This window comes from Haemorhous mexicanus, chromosome 6, assembly GCF_027477595.1.
Source record: "Haemorhous mexicanus isolate bHaeMex1 chromosome 6, bHaeMex1.pri, whole genome shotgun sequence".
Classification (NCBI taxonomy): domain Eukaryota; kingdom Metazoa; phylum Chordata; class Aves; order Passeriformes; family Fringillidae; genus Haemorhous; species Haemorhous mexicanus.
This window is the reverse complement of record NC_082346.1, coordinates 63,740,115-63,756,284: the sequence shown is the minus strand read 5'-3', so window position 1 is coordinate 63,756,284 and position 16,170 is coordinate 63,740,115. Positions and strand designations below refer to the sequence as shown.

The 16,170-nt window shown below is 46.0% G+C and overlaps 1 long non-coding RNA gene across 1 annotated transcript; it reads left to right on the top strand.

Annotated features, from left to right (window-relative positions):
• Positions 1-4,466: 4,466 nt before the first annotated feature.
• LOC132329471 (uncharacterized) lies at positions 4,467-5,622 on the top strand. Its single transcript, XR_009487073.1, has 2 exons — positions 4,467-4,500; positions 5,114-5,622. It is a non-coding gene; the product is annotated as an uncharacterized LOC132329471 (long non-coding RNA).
• Positions 5,623-16,170: the final 10,548 nt, after the last annotated feature.

Sequence of the window (16,170 nt, the reverse complement as noted above, 5' to 3'; positions counted from 1 at the left end):
CTTGTTTTTGTGTGTGTGAGAGAAAGTTGCTTCCACCCCCAGTCCACACCTGGTAATCAGCAGGAGGGGGTGTTGAAATGCTTATCTGTGTGATAAAACACCTGGCAGCCCTAAAGGGTGAGGGAGGGTTCCCAGGATTTACACCTGTGTGGGACAGCTCCCCACCCCAACACACACCCCCCAGCCGGTGAGGGGCAGCCATGGACCAGCCCCAGGTGCCAGCTCCCCCCCAGATCCCTTTCCCATGGGCTGAGGGCTGGTGTGGCAAGGAGAGACTCCCAGAAACACACCCTGGCTTACTGGGGTGGGGTCACCTGTTTATGGGACACCCCCCACTTTTTGCAACATGCCCAGGAGGGAGGAGGGCAGAGTGAAACTGCTGGCTTGGGGACATCTGGATGGGCAGGGAGCTGATGGCTGCACCTCTGTCAGCCCTGGGTGTGCAGTGTCCCCTCTGGGTGTGCAATGTCCCTGTGGTATTTTCAGGGACCCCCGATGTGGAAGGAATGATGAATCTGACTCCGTGTTCTCAGAAGGATAATTTATTATTTTATGATCTATATTATATTAAAGAATACTAAACTAAACTATACTAAAGAATGCAGAAAGGATACAGACAGAAGGCTAAAAACATAAGAATGAAAACTCCTGACTCTCTTCAGAGTCTGACACAGCTTGGCCCCAGTTGGCCATTAAGTCAAAATAATTCACAGCAGAAACCAATGAAACAATTGGTTTAAAACAATTGTAAACATTTGTACATTTAAACATGTACATGTTTACATTGTACATTTACAATTGTAAACAATTGTATTCATTGTTTACCACCTGTTGGATAAACAATGTCCAAACACATTCCAAAGCAGCAAAACACAGGAGAAGCAAATGAGATAATTATTATTTTTCTTTTTCTCTGAGGTTTCTCAGCTTCCCAGGAGAAAAATCCTGGGCAAAGGGATTTTTCAGAAAATATGACAGTGACATGTCCCCACACACACACATATCACAGCGTGGCCAGGCTGTGCCCACGAGCCAGACATGCCCTACAGAACCATGGAATCATTTAGGATGGAAAAGGCCTCCGAGACATTGAGTCCCCACTTTGTCACCCAGCCCAGAGCCACGTCCAGTCCTTCCTTGGACATCTCCAGGGATGGGGACTCCACCATCTCCCTGGAGAGACCATTCCAATGCCTGACAAGCCTTTCTGTGAAGAAATTCCTCCTAATATCCAACCTAAACCTTCTCTGGCACAACTTGAAGCCATTTTTCCTTGTCTTGTCCCTGTTCCCTGGGAGCACAGCCTGACCCCCCGGCTGTCCCCTCCTGGCAGGAGCTGTGCAGAGCCACAAGGTCCCCCCTGAGCCTCCTTTGTTCCAGGCTGAGCCCCTTCCCAGCTCCCTCAGCCTCTCCTGCTGCTCCAGACCCTTCCCCAGCTCCATTCCCTTTCCTGGACACTCTCCAGCCCCTCAGTGTCTTGTTCCAAGAGACCCAAAACTGCCCCCAGGGCTGGAGGTGCCTCAGCAGTGCCAGCACAGGGGACAGGCACTGCCCTGCTCCTGTGGCCACTCCGTGCCAGGTACCAGCCAGGTGCCCTTGGCTTTCCTGCCTACCTGGGCACACTCTGGCTCATGCTCACCAGCACCTCCAGATCCCGTTCCAGAGGGCAGCTCTCCAGCCTGGAGCAGTCCATGGGGTTGCTGTGACCAAGAGCCTGGCAGGGGCTGTAGCTGTGCACTGATTGCACCCCCAGCCCCACCTTCCCACACCTGCACACCTTTTCTAGGGCAAGATCAGGGGAAGGGGGTGGCTGGAATTCACCTCTGCCTCGAATCACCCTGTGCTGGCTTATGGTGGAAAAGACATAAAAAACCAGACAGCAAATGTGTGTGTGAGTGTCCTGTACATCCTTGTGCTCCCACCCCTCAAATCTGTGTGTGTGATTCTCCTTCTGAATTTCAGTAAAACCCCTCTCACAGCCCCACTGTCAGTTGAGGGGGGAAAAAAAGAAAAAAGCAGGGTACAGAGCATGTGTTCCCTAATTCCCCCTTCTCCCACACATCCTGCTTGTCTCCAGCCTGCAGTGACAAGGGGACTTCTGTGCATTGCATGGTGCTGGATGTCCCAAAATAGGCTTGTGCTCCACCTCCTACGCTCTCTTTCAGCCGGGGAATCCTGTTAATGGAGTGTGTTAAAACCCAGAGAGAGGCCAGATTGAGTTCAGGCTGGAAGGGGAGGTGAAGCTTTTAAAAATGTTCACTGCTGGCGTGGTGTTTCCCTGAGTCATTGAAATCCTGCTGAACGCTGCACAGGGATCCTTGGATGCATCAGCAGCGCCTTCCAACCCTAAAAGCTCCAAGAACATTGCGAAGAATTCAAGTGAAGGAGCTCTGAGCATGCCTCTTCTACCTTTCCAAATGGAGAAAGAGGGAAAAGAGAGGAGACAAGCAAGGAACAGGCCATAAGCCAGGGGAGGAGGCTGTGCCAGGGCGTTTGGCCCCATTGTTTTAGCAACTGGGACATGATCTGCTTGTTTAACTTATCTTTTGCATTTCTAATGAGCTGCATGAGGTAACCTCACCCTGCAGCCTTGTCCCAGATTTTTCTCCACAGTGGAGAAGAAGAAGGGAATGTTTCATTATGTTGTGGATTGATTTTTAGACACAGATTGTGGGATTCTCACTTTTTATCCCCATTTCCATCAATGCCAGTGTGATTTCAACATATTTTCTCCTCTGACAAGTTTTTCACCCTTCATGTCATCCTACTCACATTCTCCTTCCTTTTTCTCCTTGTCTGAGATCAAGGGAAGATTTTTCCAAATGAACAAGGGGCTCTCCAAATGTTCTTTACCTGTCTTATGTATTCTTTCAGATCATGGAATGGTTTGGGTTGGGAGGGAAATTCAAAATCATTTTGTTCCACCCCCTGCCATGGGCAGGGACAACTTCCACCATCCCAGGCTGCTCCAAGCCCTGTCCAAGCTGGCCTTGGGCACTTCCAGGGATCCAGGGGCAGCCACAGCTGCTCTGGGCACCCTGTGCCAGGGCCTCCCCACCCTCTCAGCCAGGAATTCCCAATTCCCAATCTCCCATCCTTCCCTGCCCTCTGGCACTGGGAGCCATTCCCCGGGTCCTGTCCCTCCATCCCTTGTCCCCAGTTCCTCTCCAACTCTCCTGGAGCCCCTTCAGGCCCTGCCAGGGGCTCTGAGCTCTCCCTGGAGCCTTCTCCTCTCCAGGATGAGGAATCACAGACTTAATTGAGCACCACAGGTTCCTCACAATAATCATCATCATCATCATCATCATCATCATCATCATCATCAAGCTCAACCACAGCACGGAGAGTTCTGATGTGACTTTTCTTCCTTGCAGACCTTTGGGGACACATGACCTCAAAACCAGTTTATCAAAGGCAGAATTAAGGGAACTCCTGAGCCTGGAGCCCTTCCTGAAGGATTTCTTGTACCATTCACATTTTCTGGAAAAATCCCTTCACCCAGGATTTTCTCCTGGGAAGCTGAGAAGCCTCAGAGAAAAAGGAAAACAATTCTTATTTCATCTCTTTGCTTCTCCTGTGTTGTGCTGATGTGGAATGTGTTTGGAGATTGTTCACCCACAGGTGATTGTTCCATTGCATTCTGCTGTGAGTTGTTTTCACTCTTTGGCCAATCAGGGCCAAGCTGTGTCAGGGCTCTGGAGAGAGTCAGGAGTTTTCATCATTGTCTTTTTAGCATTCTGTCAGTATCCCTTCTGTAGTCTTTAGTATAGTTTAGTATTCTTTAATATAAAATAGTATTATACAGTAATAAATTATCCTTCTGAGAACATGGAGTCAGATTCATCATTCCTGCCTTCGTTGGGACACTCCCTGCAAATACAATATTTCTGATGGATTTCACTTTGATTTTGGGAGGTCTTGGCTGGGTTGGGCTGGTATGAATGATATTGGAATCCCAGACTTCTCTCTTTTGAGCTCAAAAATGGATTATTTTCCCATTTTTACCTCTGGCAACTCTGAGCTCACAGATGTGGAAGAGCTCGAAACTTTCTGGCATGACATGGGACTTGGGTTCCATCAGCACAGTTACATTAAATGAAAAATAAGACCAGAAGTATAAATTTCATTTACCATTAGAAGAGGAAATTTTCCTTTGAGTGGAATAAATCAGGAAGTCTTAAAGCCAAGTTACCTTTATTTTGAAAAGTCATTTATAGAGCACTGTGAATTTCCATAGAGGTCCCTTCCAACTCAGGATATTCTATCCTAAGATAAAGAGTGGTGGATCCTGGAATCCTTTTATAATGAGACCTTCATAGAAGACTTCAACCCATATTTATATATTTACATCTCTATATATTTATAATTCACTTATTTATATGTATATCTAGATGCATATATTTATGTATTTATATTTTTATATTAATTTTTATTTTTATTTTATTTATCAATGTTTTCTCTCTGCAGAGTTAATACAGTTGGGAATTTCCTGGGAAAGAGGTAAGGAGGTTCATGAGAAGCTCCTAAGGATCTCCCTTTGTCCAAGAGGAAAAGGAAAAGTAGTGAGAAAAACTGAAAGAGTAATGCACTGCAAATCATCTCTGAATATCCACCAATTTTTAATGTTACTTTTGAAAAAAAAGTTTGGACTCCTCCCTGGAGGGATTTAAAATCCATGTGGATGTGGCACTTGGGGACAGGGGTGGTGACCTTGGCAGTGCTGGGGGAATGGTTGGACTCTGTGATCCCAGAGGGCTTTTCCAAACTTAGTGATTCCACGACTCTGAACTCATTTTACCACGTTCTTCTAATTTTCCTCATTGCAGCATTTTATTTACAAATAAACTGCTCTGACCAGTGCAATTTTAAGTAGTGAAATATTTACAGTTTGAAACTCTCTCATGATGGGAACATCTTTTATTTTCCTGCAGTTCCTACATAGAGCACAATGAATGGCACAAATGAAAGTGCTTGCATGAGTCCATTAGAAACAGCCTTTATTCATTGATGAATCCTTTATTTCCAAGCCACTTTAAGATCTTTCCATTAGCTATTTTTAAACCATTTGTCATGCACTCACATTGATTTTGTCCATTTTTTCCCCTCAAATCAGGGTATTGCACAGCACTGAGCCAACACCACTCCTGATAACAACTGTGCTTGTGATTTTATTAAGGAACAAGATGAAGTTTGTTCTGTGACAGGAGCCCTTTGCCATGAAAACTGCTGATTGCTGTCCCATCACATCCCCACTCTCCATCTCCTTCTCAGCTGCTCCAAACCACTTCATCAGCCCAGGAGGGAGGCTGGATGAACCAGCCTGAAACTTTGTGGACTTACCTGAGTCACGCTCTTCAAATATTGACTCAGTGCTGTTTTTCTTCTTGGAAAAGCTCTCCTGGGCTGTTCATGAACTCTCACATTCCCACCTGGTGTGAGAACAGCCATCTGAAGAGCCAGCTCTGCAAATGATGACACACATGTCCTCTAGACTCAAAATGTTAGTTGTGCTTTTGATGTTTTTTTTAAAGTTGCTTGGGTAGGAAGCATTTCATCATCATTATATAACAGGGAAATGGCATTCAACTTTGTCCCAAATACAGGCAGGAAATATTTATCAAACACTTCTGCTTTTGTTTTGTTTTGATTCACAGCTATCCAAATATATTTGGATACACAGAGAGCATTGGTAACTGGACTCTGCTAAAATATTGTTCATCAAATTAAGCAGAGTTCCAAGAAATCTTTGTGTACAGTGTGATAATTTCTGCACAGGGAGCATTAACTGTGTGGCTGGTTTAGAAGGGATGTTGGTCAACTGGTTTAAAAATCCCCTTTGTGAGTGTTTTCTCTGCTGCCAGACATGTGAGGCTTGCCTGTTTACATTTTTTTTTCCTTGAACACCAGCGCTATTGGCACTGCTCTTATGCCAAGGTCAAAGTGCCTTTTGCTGGGTCTGAAATGTTCTTCCAAAGCCACAGATCCACATTCCCTTACTCCTGCTCCAAGCAGCAGCAGAATATACCCCTTGCTCCAAAAGACAAGGATTAGGAGGCAGGGAGAGGTCATTCCTGGGATATCAAATCCTGTCTCTCTCAATGCAGCTTTGTTCAATTATCCACCCTTTTTCTTCCTTCTTTTCCCCCTTCCATCATTCTAGGGCAAACAAAGGAAGAAAGCAATGATCCCTGACAGAAATATTTACCCTTTCAGCTTTGATCTGAAGAAATCCTGGTGTTAAGAGTTCACTTTTGTGCAGGTGAGGCTCATGGAAAGCCAGGCACAGAGAGATTCCTGGCAAAGGAACAGGAGATGTGCTGCTGCTGTGGGCTCAGCCACCACTCCAGGCTCCTCCTCACCTCATCCTGGATCTCCAGGGGTGTGGATTTTGTCCTTGGAGTAAGGTAACCTGGCCAGCATGACAAAGTTGTTGGGATAAAGGAAGAGTTTCTGACCGTAAGCCTGGAAAATAATACTGTGAGAGAGATGTGGGACATGAATTATTATTGCTCCCTCTTTTCCTAAAAAAAAAAAAAAAAAAAAAAAAAAAAAAATGCCCTGCATTGTCCCCCTGGAAAGAAGGGGACAAAGATGTGAAAGGTAGAAAAGCTCCAAATGTGAGGCTGCATTCAATCTTCTAGCCAAGACCCCTTGAGGATTGCTACAGAAAAGTTGGTTTTTCTGAGGATTGCTACAGAAAAGCTGGTTTTTCTGAGGATTGCTACAGAAAAGTTGGTTGCCAGGCAGGCTCACAGAGGTGGTTAAAATACCTCCCCCATAAATGGGATTGCAATCCAGATGCATGTGGTATTTCCAGGGTCCCCCATGGCAGGAAGGAAATGATGAATCTGATTCCATGTTCTTAGAAGGCTAATTTATTATTTTATGTACTTATATTGTATTAAAGAATGCTATACTAAACTATACTAAGGAATAGAGAAAGGATACAGACAGGAGGCTTAACAAGATACTAATGAAAAACTCGTGACCTCTTCAGAGTCCTGATACAGCTGGACAGGGATTGGTCATAAAGAAAAAATAATTTACATGTTGGATAAACAATCTCCAACCACATTCCAAAGCAGCAAAACACAGGAGAAGCCAATGAGATAATTATTGTTTTAATTTTTCTCTGAGGCTTCTCAGCTTCCCAGGAGAAGAAATCCTGGCAAAGGGATTTTTCCAGAAAATATGACAGTGACAGATGCATGTCTGGGGTCACAGAATCCCAGACTGGTTCAGGATGGATGAGACCACTGGAAACCAGCTGGTCCAAGCCCCCTGCTCAAGCAGGGCCCCCCAGAGCCTCTTAGGGTTGTGTCCAGGTGGCTCCTGGATATCTCCAGTGAGGGAGACTCCAGAGCCTTTCTGGGCAGCCTGTTCAGTGCTGGGCCACTGCACAATAAAATTCTTCCTCATATTCAGATGGAATGTTGTGTTCCATTCTCTGGGTGTTGCCTCTTGTCCTGCTGTTCAGCACCACTGAGAAGAGCCTGGTCCATCTCTGGTCCCCTCCTTCAGGTTCTTCAAACCCTTCAAACCCAGGTACCTCTCCACTTCTGCTCACAGAGCATTGAGGTGTCCCATGTCCAAGGCTGCCAACAGCTGCTCTGTGAGCAAGGTTAGGTGATGCCATCTCACTCCCAAGCTATGTCCCTTCTTTGCAAACTGCTCTTCCAGGAGAGCTTTGTCACCCGTTCTTGGCCCTGGGATTGGGGCAGTTGCCAGTGTTAGAGGAGTTGTTATCACTGATTCATTTTCCTTGCAAGGGATGGTGAATAGATGGATGAAAATAATGAAGAAAAGGTGGTTCTGGTGTTTTCAACCCGTTGAAACAAGATGCAGAAATTCCTCAAAGCTTCACTTTCTTCAGGTCTTTCTTTTGGCCAAAGCCCTTAAAATAGAATCTGAGAGTAAATTTATTTCTTTGCATTTTGTCTTTCTTTTTGCTGTTTTTATTTTCAGAGGAGATACTGAGAGTTTGGGCACAAAGGGGACAATAATTAATTTTGTAGGTCCAAGAACAATAAATGAAGGTGACACAGATGCTTTTTAGGGACAAAGGGAGAGGTAGTGGGTTCCAGTCAGTGTTGCCTGTGGACTTGAAGGGATCAAGGCTGGAATCAAAGGCTCTGCATTTTCACCGTGCCAACCACTAAGCCAGGAGACAAAGCACTGAGATCCTCCAGAGGAAACCATCCCAGAGCTTTGGGAAAATGGGAAGCTGGCTCCTTTCTGAAGATGCTGAAGTAAAGAGTAAGAGGTCACTGTCTCTCCCACACACGTTGCTTGTTGGGCATCTGAAAGGACACAACTCACAGAGCAAGAGCTGGAAGCACCACGAGGGAGAATAAACCCCCTTTTATTCTGCACAAAACCCTCTGTCTGATGAGTGGCTGAGAAGCCAAGAACAAGACACGCTTACAAGTTGTGAAAAGCTCCTGCACACAGAGATTTAAAAAGGAACAAACAAAAATTCCTCCCTCATTCCCTTGGAACAGGGTTGGAATACACAGGGACAGGGTGAGGAGGGTTTTGTAGGGGTGTGGGGCTGTGCCAGAGCTCACAGCTGAGGATCTTGAGAGCCAGATGAGGAAAAATGACATTTCAATGCCCTCAGGGCTGGAGTCACAAGGCCTGGAAGGTCACACACGAATGGTTTGTCTCACAGTAACACCCCAAAGTGGTGCTGCAGGACCCTGGGAACACTTGGCACTAGAAGTGACTTTGAGGTCACTGATGGCGTGATCATGTGTGAAATCCTGGCTTTGCTGCCCCTGGTGTGAGACTTTCCACTGATTTCAGCAGGGTTAAAAATTCACCTTCTCTCTGGGGTTCATCCTTTCCCTTCCCAAAGGTTTATTATTGTCAATCCCAACTCACTGGAAGTATTTCTGGCTCAAGCCTGCCATGACTGTTATGCACAATGAATCATGAGAGATATTAAATGTATTACCCAGCCCTCATGGCACTCTGTTCCAGGAAAGCATGGCAGCAATGCTCATCATCCCATCCTCCATGGAGGCACTGAGGGAAATGTCTCCCAGCATGAGACCAGCACTGGAAATCCTCACATACAGCCAGGTATCACTTAAATTCTGACTGAAATAGCCCCTGATTGAGAAGCCCTTTAAGCCTGCAGGGATCTGCAGAGATGAAGAGGTTGCAGTCTCTGGGAGGTGTCACCTGACAGCAGGTGAGTGACCCTGGATCATCTGACACTGTCACGCTGCCCCGAGGGAATGGCCTCGTGACTCCTGCTTTAGAGGGGGACCTTTTCCTGCCTGTGTGCCACCGTGCAGGAGGGTTGTGCAGCCAAAGCCACCGTGCTGTCATCTCTCCTGAGCTGCTGGACTGTCAGGTGGTGGCTGGGACCACATTCCAGCTATAAATATTTCACTTGTTACATGGAAATGCTTCCATCAAAAGCCTCCAGCTCCTACAGAAGCCTCCAACTCCTACAGGACCCTCCAGTCTTGCTCTTTGATGAATATTCCAGCTGCTTTGTTCTGCCTCCAGTGCCAATTTATTAATTCTCCTCCCCTGTTAAGAGGTTCCCTCTTTTATGTCATAGCTGGAAGGTGGATTGAGCTGTAGTTTTGAGAGGGACTAAAGGCCAAGAGCTCCTTCAGCCAGGCCAGTGGGGCAGGCAGGAGATCTCCTTTCTATTTATAGTGGAAGTTCTATTTTAGCAAGTAGTGAAGAACCTGGCAAGGGAAGTCAGGAGAGGCAAACTCCTTCAGTTAAATACATTTAACTTTCACATTTTCCAAGATCCTATGGGCTGAATTGGGGCAGTCTGTGCTCATATGGTACAGAGGGACCAAAAAGGGAAAAAAAAAAAATAAAAAAAGAGAGAGAAAGAACAAACATCTGATGTGGAAAATCCTCCTGGGTAGAAAATATGACTCTGGTAGGAAACCTGACTGTGGTGGAAAACTTCCAAGGACCTGGATTGTGGAAAAGGCCATTTGAGGATATTTCCTCCCTGTTTCTTTGCAGAGGCAGACAATCATCTCACCATGAAACAAACCTTTTGCTTCCCATCAACTTGCATTCACTTCCATCCATGTACAGTCCCAGAATTTCTCATTTATATAATTGATACTGACATACAAAGTATTTCTAACACCTCCTGTCTGAGTGCCAGGGTTGGGGCCACTCAGAGGATTGAGTTCTTCCTGCTCCTGGCCCGTGGATCTGGTCCTGGGCTGGCACAAATGCAGTGCCCAAAACCTTTCAGAGTATTCTCCCTTCTTCAGTGGGTTGAATCATACCCCAAAGTATCCCAAAGGTTGCCAAGGAAAGGCTGGTTGTTTATTTTAGTCCCAGGTCACAGTAGCCCTCTCCCTGCAGGGCAATAATCATGTTTGTTCAGCAGGGTGGGTCTGCAAACCATGATCATTGCCCTGCTCCCCAAAGAGCTGCTTGCTCAGGAAAACAGGCACCTGCCCTCTCAGATTGACTCAGAGCAGGTGTGGAATTTCAGGTGGGTGAGGGAGGAGCACGTGTTTGGTGTCACTCTCACTGCACCTGATCTCACACCCTGATCTGAGGCTTTGTTTGTGCCACGGGACTTTTATCCCTGGGTGGTTACCTGGGATTTGTGTTTCAGGAGGGAGGTTCTGGTGACATGGTGTCACATCCAGAGCTGGTGTCAGCACTGCCATCAGCCTGATGAGCAGCACCAGCAAGGACAGGTTTAGTGAAGTGAACATCCTTATCCAGGTGTTGTGGTTTTGGTCTGTTAAGTAGAGATTTTTTTTTTTTTTTATTTTCTAGCTAATGCATTAATTAGTGGGGTGGGTTTAGTGCTGGTTAATTATTAGTGTACTCACTTCTTGTTGTGAGATAAGATTAGGGGAAAGGTAAAGTAGGTTTAAAATTTTAAAAGGGTATAAAGAAACTTTTATTAACAGGAACTACAAGAAAGAAGTAATAGGAATTAAAACAAACTCTTTAGAATACTTTTTTTCTCTCTGTATAAGTTTTTATTTTTACTGACAATGTAAAGAAACAAAACGTAAAATTTCTAGTCTGTTTATTACTTTTAAAATAATTTGGTTTTTAGTTTACTTAGGGAGAGAAGATTTTTTTCTATAAGAAAAAACTAAAAATGGACATCAGGCCATGGTATCCTGTGCCTCGCTCTCCTTTCACACTGATTTTAAATCAACAGTTCTGCATGGGGAGAGAATAAAACCAAAATTACATTGTGTATTCCCAGCCCTCCTGGCCTGAGTGGGCAGCCAGGGTGACAGGCTGTGGCTTGGGGAGGAAAAACAGAGTCAGACAAGGTGGATACGGGGCAGGTAGAGCTCTGTGGGCAGAGAAAACCCAGAGCAGAGGGTCTGTTTGTCCATCACTTTCTGCTCAGCTCCTCAAGGAAATGGAGAGAAGATTTGACCTTTCACTGCCTCAGGCCTGAGCCAGAGCCCAGTAAGAGTCACCCAGCACAAGGTTCTGCCCTTTCTGCTGCTTTTCTGTGACCTGAACGTGGCTCAAAGTGAGAGGCACAACTTCTCTTGCTCGAGGAGAGCCCTTCCCCCCTCCTGGGCAGTGCTGTGTCCAGCTCTGGGGTCCCCAGTACAGGAAGGACACAGAGATCTTGGAGTGAGTCCACCAAGGAGGACCAAAGGGATGGGGTCACATTCATATTTTCTGAAAAATCCCTTCACCCAGGATTTTTCTCCTGGGAAGCTGTGAAGCCTCAGAGAAAAGGAGAACAATTCTTATCTCATTTGCTTCTCCTGTGTTGTGCTCACATGTGGAATGTGTTTGGAGATTGTTTACCCACAGGTGATTGTTTCATTGGTTTTCTGTGAATTGTTTTGACTCAATGGCCAATCAGGGCTGGGACTCTTTCCAGAGTCAGGAGTTTTCATTATTATCTCTTTAGACTTCTGTCTGTATCCTTAGTATAGTTTAGTATAGCATTCTTTAATATAATATAGTATCATGAAATAATAAATAGATCAGCCATCTGAGAACATGGAGTCAGATTCATCATTCCTTCCTTCATCTGGGGGCAACCTAAACACAATAGGATGGAGCACCTCTCCTATAAAAGAAAGGCTGGGAGAACTGGGATTGTTGATCCCAGGAGAGGAAAAGGCTCCAGGGAGATCTTAGAGCCTCTCCCAGCAGCTCCAGGAGAGCTGGAGAGGGACTGGGGACAAGGGATGGAGTGACAGGACCCAGGGAATTGCTCCCAGTGCCAGAGGGCAGGGATGGATGGGAGATTGGGAAGAAATTCTTGGCTGTGAGGGTGGGGAGGGTCTGGCACAGGGTGCCCAGAGAAGCTGTGGCTGCCCCTGGATCCCTGGAAGTGTCCAAGGCCAGGCTGGACAGGGATTAGAGCCACCTGGGATAGTGGAAGGTGTCCCTGCCCATGGTGGGGGCTTGGAACAAGATGGGCTTTAAGCCCCACCATTGTCAAATTCTGGGATTGCTACTAGTCTTGTGAATTTTTTTAAGTTCTCCATCAATTCCATATGCTTCCCTTCTCTCCTTTCTGAAGGCCCAGGCAAAGCCAGCCAAGAATCCACATTTTGCAACTGTTGTAGCTCTTGTAACTGTTTTGGATGCTGGAAAAGCAATACCCCAGGAAAGAGGCCAAAGCTAGCAAAAATATGTCAGGTTTCAGGGCTGCTGAAAGATGGGGAAAGGTTCTGTTTCCCCAGCAGCAAATCATGAATGACAGTTGATATCAAGAAGTGATTTTGATTGATACTCTTTACTTTACCTTGCTTTCACCAAATCTTTTTGTAGAAAGAAAGGAAGAGCCTATTGCAAGGACTCTCTGGGGAAAGGCAGGGATCTGGGCTTTTTTCCATGGATCCTCTCTCAGTTACACAAGGAAACTTTATTTATTCTCTCCTCCTTCATTGGTCACTTCATGGCAAGCACAGGTGCAAAAGGCCTTTGACAATTAATTTTTCCTCATTTTCTTGGTCTGCTCAAGCTCATTTATTTCATCCAAACTAAACATTATGCTTAGAGAAAACATCCCTCTGCCTTGTGACTTTCCCCAAGGGCCATGCTGCATCCCTTTCCCTCACATCCAGCTTTTCCTCTCTCTGTGGCCTGTGGATTGTTCAGCTCATGGATGTATCGGAGAACAAAAACCATCTCTGTGTCTGCTCATCATCAACAAAATGCTCCCCACAGCTCTGCTGCTCCTGCTTTTGGGGGTGGCCTCATCCTCTGACAAGAAGCTCATCCCCTCTGGAGCCACTCTGTTGGCTCAGTTTGAAACATTTTGCTCACAGCAGACAGGAGAATCTCATTGTCACCACTGTGCCTGATAGAGCTCGAGTGGAAAGATGCTTTGGCTTGAGGTGGATCCATCAGTGAGCTTCTCTGAGGGTTTGATTCAGTCAGGGAAGCAGGAGTCCCTCCAGGAGCTTCTGTGTTCTCTTGCTTTATTTTATTTTACTCAGCTGTTGGTACCTAAGGCACCCTGAAGAGAGAATCACAGAATCTTAGCAATACAGAATCAAAGAACCACAGAATGGTTTGGGCTGGAAGGGACCTTGAAAAACCATCTCATTCCAACCCCTGCCATGGGCAGGGACACCTTGCACTATCCCAGGCTGCTCCAAGCCCCAGCCATCCTGGCCTGAAACACTTCCAGGGATAGGAAGGTGACATGGGGGTCTTTTCTTTTGCCTTCACCCAAGCTAGCTGTGGGTTTCCCTCCACACCCACTTCAAAAGTCAGAGCTGGCCCTTTGCAGCCATTCCCCATCCAGCGCCCTGGAGGCACGAAACTGGTGGAGGAAGGATTGCCCCACAAGCACCCAGCCCTCTCCCCTGCTGGAGGAAGAATTGATTGCCCCACAAGCACCCAGCCCTCTCCCCTGCTGGAGGAAGAATTGATTGCCCCACAAGCACCCAGCCCTCTCCCCTGATGGAGGAAGGATTGATTGCCCCACAAGCACCCAACCCTCTCCCACCCCCACTCCTGGAGGAAGGAGGGCTCCCCTGGGGGCTGGCAGGGACCATCCTTGGAGCCAGGGGCCAGAAGGACAGGAAAGTGCAAAGAGCAAGAACAGCCACCCTGAAAACAAGCCCTTTGATGCTGCAGAGCAGCACAGATCACCCAAACCATCCCCACACAGCCCACTCCTCCTTAACCCCACAGCAACCCACCACAACCACAAGGATGGCTCAAGGCAGTAAATTTTGGAAATTCAGCTTCCTTCTGGCCTGATTTCAGCCTGGATTAACTCTTCTTTAATATCTAAAATAGCTTTTGTGTCAAATCTGATTTGTCAGGTGATCTTTAGTTATTTCACATCCTTCTTTTATCCCTCTTTTTGGCAACAGTATAGCTGGTGATCCAGATATACCTGCTCAAATTATAACATATCTAGAATGTTCAGAAGGCTTTAATAGCTCTTAATAAATATAATTATGTATAATTTAAAGGCCTTAACCAAGACAGAGAATCTCTGGCCAAACAAAGAAGTGTAGCCATGTTTGCTCCCCAAAGTGTGCAAACTCCAAGGAGAAACTGAAAAAAAATCAAGAAAAAGGAAATGTTTAAACACATTGGCAGAGAGCAAAGCAAAACACTGAATGATCAAATGGTCTGTGGGAGGGCACATGGGGCTCTGACAGAGTCTGGATGTAAACCCAGATCAGAAGGTATCCCCAAGCCAAGTAATAGCTGCTCTCCCTCTCACATCTGTCTTCAGGGCCCCTCTTAGAGAAGGATTAGGGAAAAATCACCATGGTGAAAACACCACTGCAGGAAAGGGCTGAGGCAAAGGCAGGAGGAGAACATTAGTGCTGGGGAGGCAGGAGATGCATGCAGAGACCTTCCAACCAGCTCAGGCTGGAGCTTTGGTTGGTTTTGGTTGGAACTGTGTCCTTGCCCCATGAAAAGCAAGCTCAGACCTGTGTCAGTACAGCTGAGCTGGCTGCACTTCCATGCTAGATAAATAGTGATTGATAAAAAGCTGCCAGCTGTTTAAATAACTGCCATGGGAGTCTATTTTATTTTTGTTTTATTTAATTTCTTGTTTTTTGGTATTGGAGTTTGCTAGTTTTTCTGCAGCAAGACCATCCCAAGCATTTGGAACCCATCTGCAGCCACTGCACATCCAACATTGTCTAAAAGGATGTGATGGAGGGACCAGAGTTTTAAACTTCCTATCCCCTGTGGCTCCTTACAAGAGTCATTAAAAGCAGGCTTTTCAAACTTACCCTCTGATGATGAGACACTGCTTTTACCCCATCCAATCTCCACATTTTCATTTCCACATCTGCCCTTTGGCAGAAAGAAGTGCTCATGGAAAGACAGTCCTGCGTCACTGCTGGTAAAATGCTGATTTTTTTCATGCCATGAAGCTTCAGTGAAACAGGAAATATTACAGCCTTTAGAAATCCATATAGAAATTGTAATAGTAGGGCTAATTAGAAAATATTGCCACTTTTCTGGGCCTCACATACAAATCTGAGCTTTTTAGATGTGCCTTTTGTCTCTGCAGGAGTCTGAGTCTTTAGTGAAAGAAAATAAATATACAAGCAATTGGAACCCTTCTTTTTGTGGAGGTTTTTTCCTAAAGTAATCCATCCTAAAGACATCGTGTACAGCATGAAATACATTGAAAATGTAAAATAAAATACACTGAAAATAAAATACATTGAAAATGTAGTCCTGAGGAATTGGAATTGCTGAATCCTTGCTCTGCAAAAGGCATGTAGAAGTATTTCAGTGCAAAAAGTGGAATTTCTTGAAGGCCAATGATCACAGATAGAAATTATTTTATTAGGCAACACTAATCAGACTGAGGCTGGTCTAATCAAAGGTGTGAGGAGTCAGCTTTGGCAGCACAGAACCCGTTAATCCAAGTGCCAGAGATGCTGAAACATTCCTTCAGAAGGCATGAGCCAAGCCCTGCAGGCTGCCGAGAGCTGCCTCTGAAATTCCTGGGAACTGGGAGTGTGTGGCACCTGGCAAGATGAAGCTTGCTGTAAAAACCTCTTTGGAAAGGAAGGGAATTGCCTGCCAGGGGCTGGTGCAGTGAACTGGCTGTGGCCTTGGCCAGCAGGAGCCAGCACTGGGATCATGGTGGGGGGAGCTCATTAATCAGCATGGGGAATGTGCAGCCTGAGCTTTTCCAGGCTGGAATTTCATTCATACAGCCCCCATCACACGGGT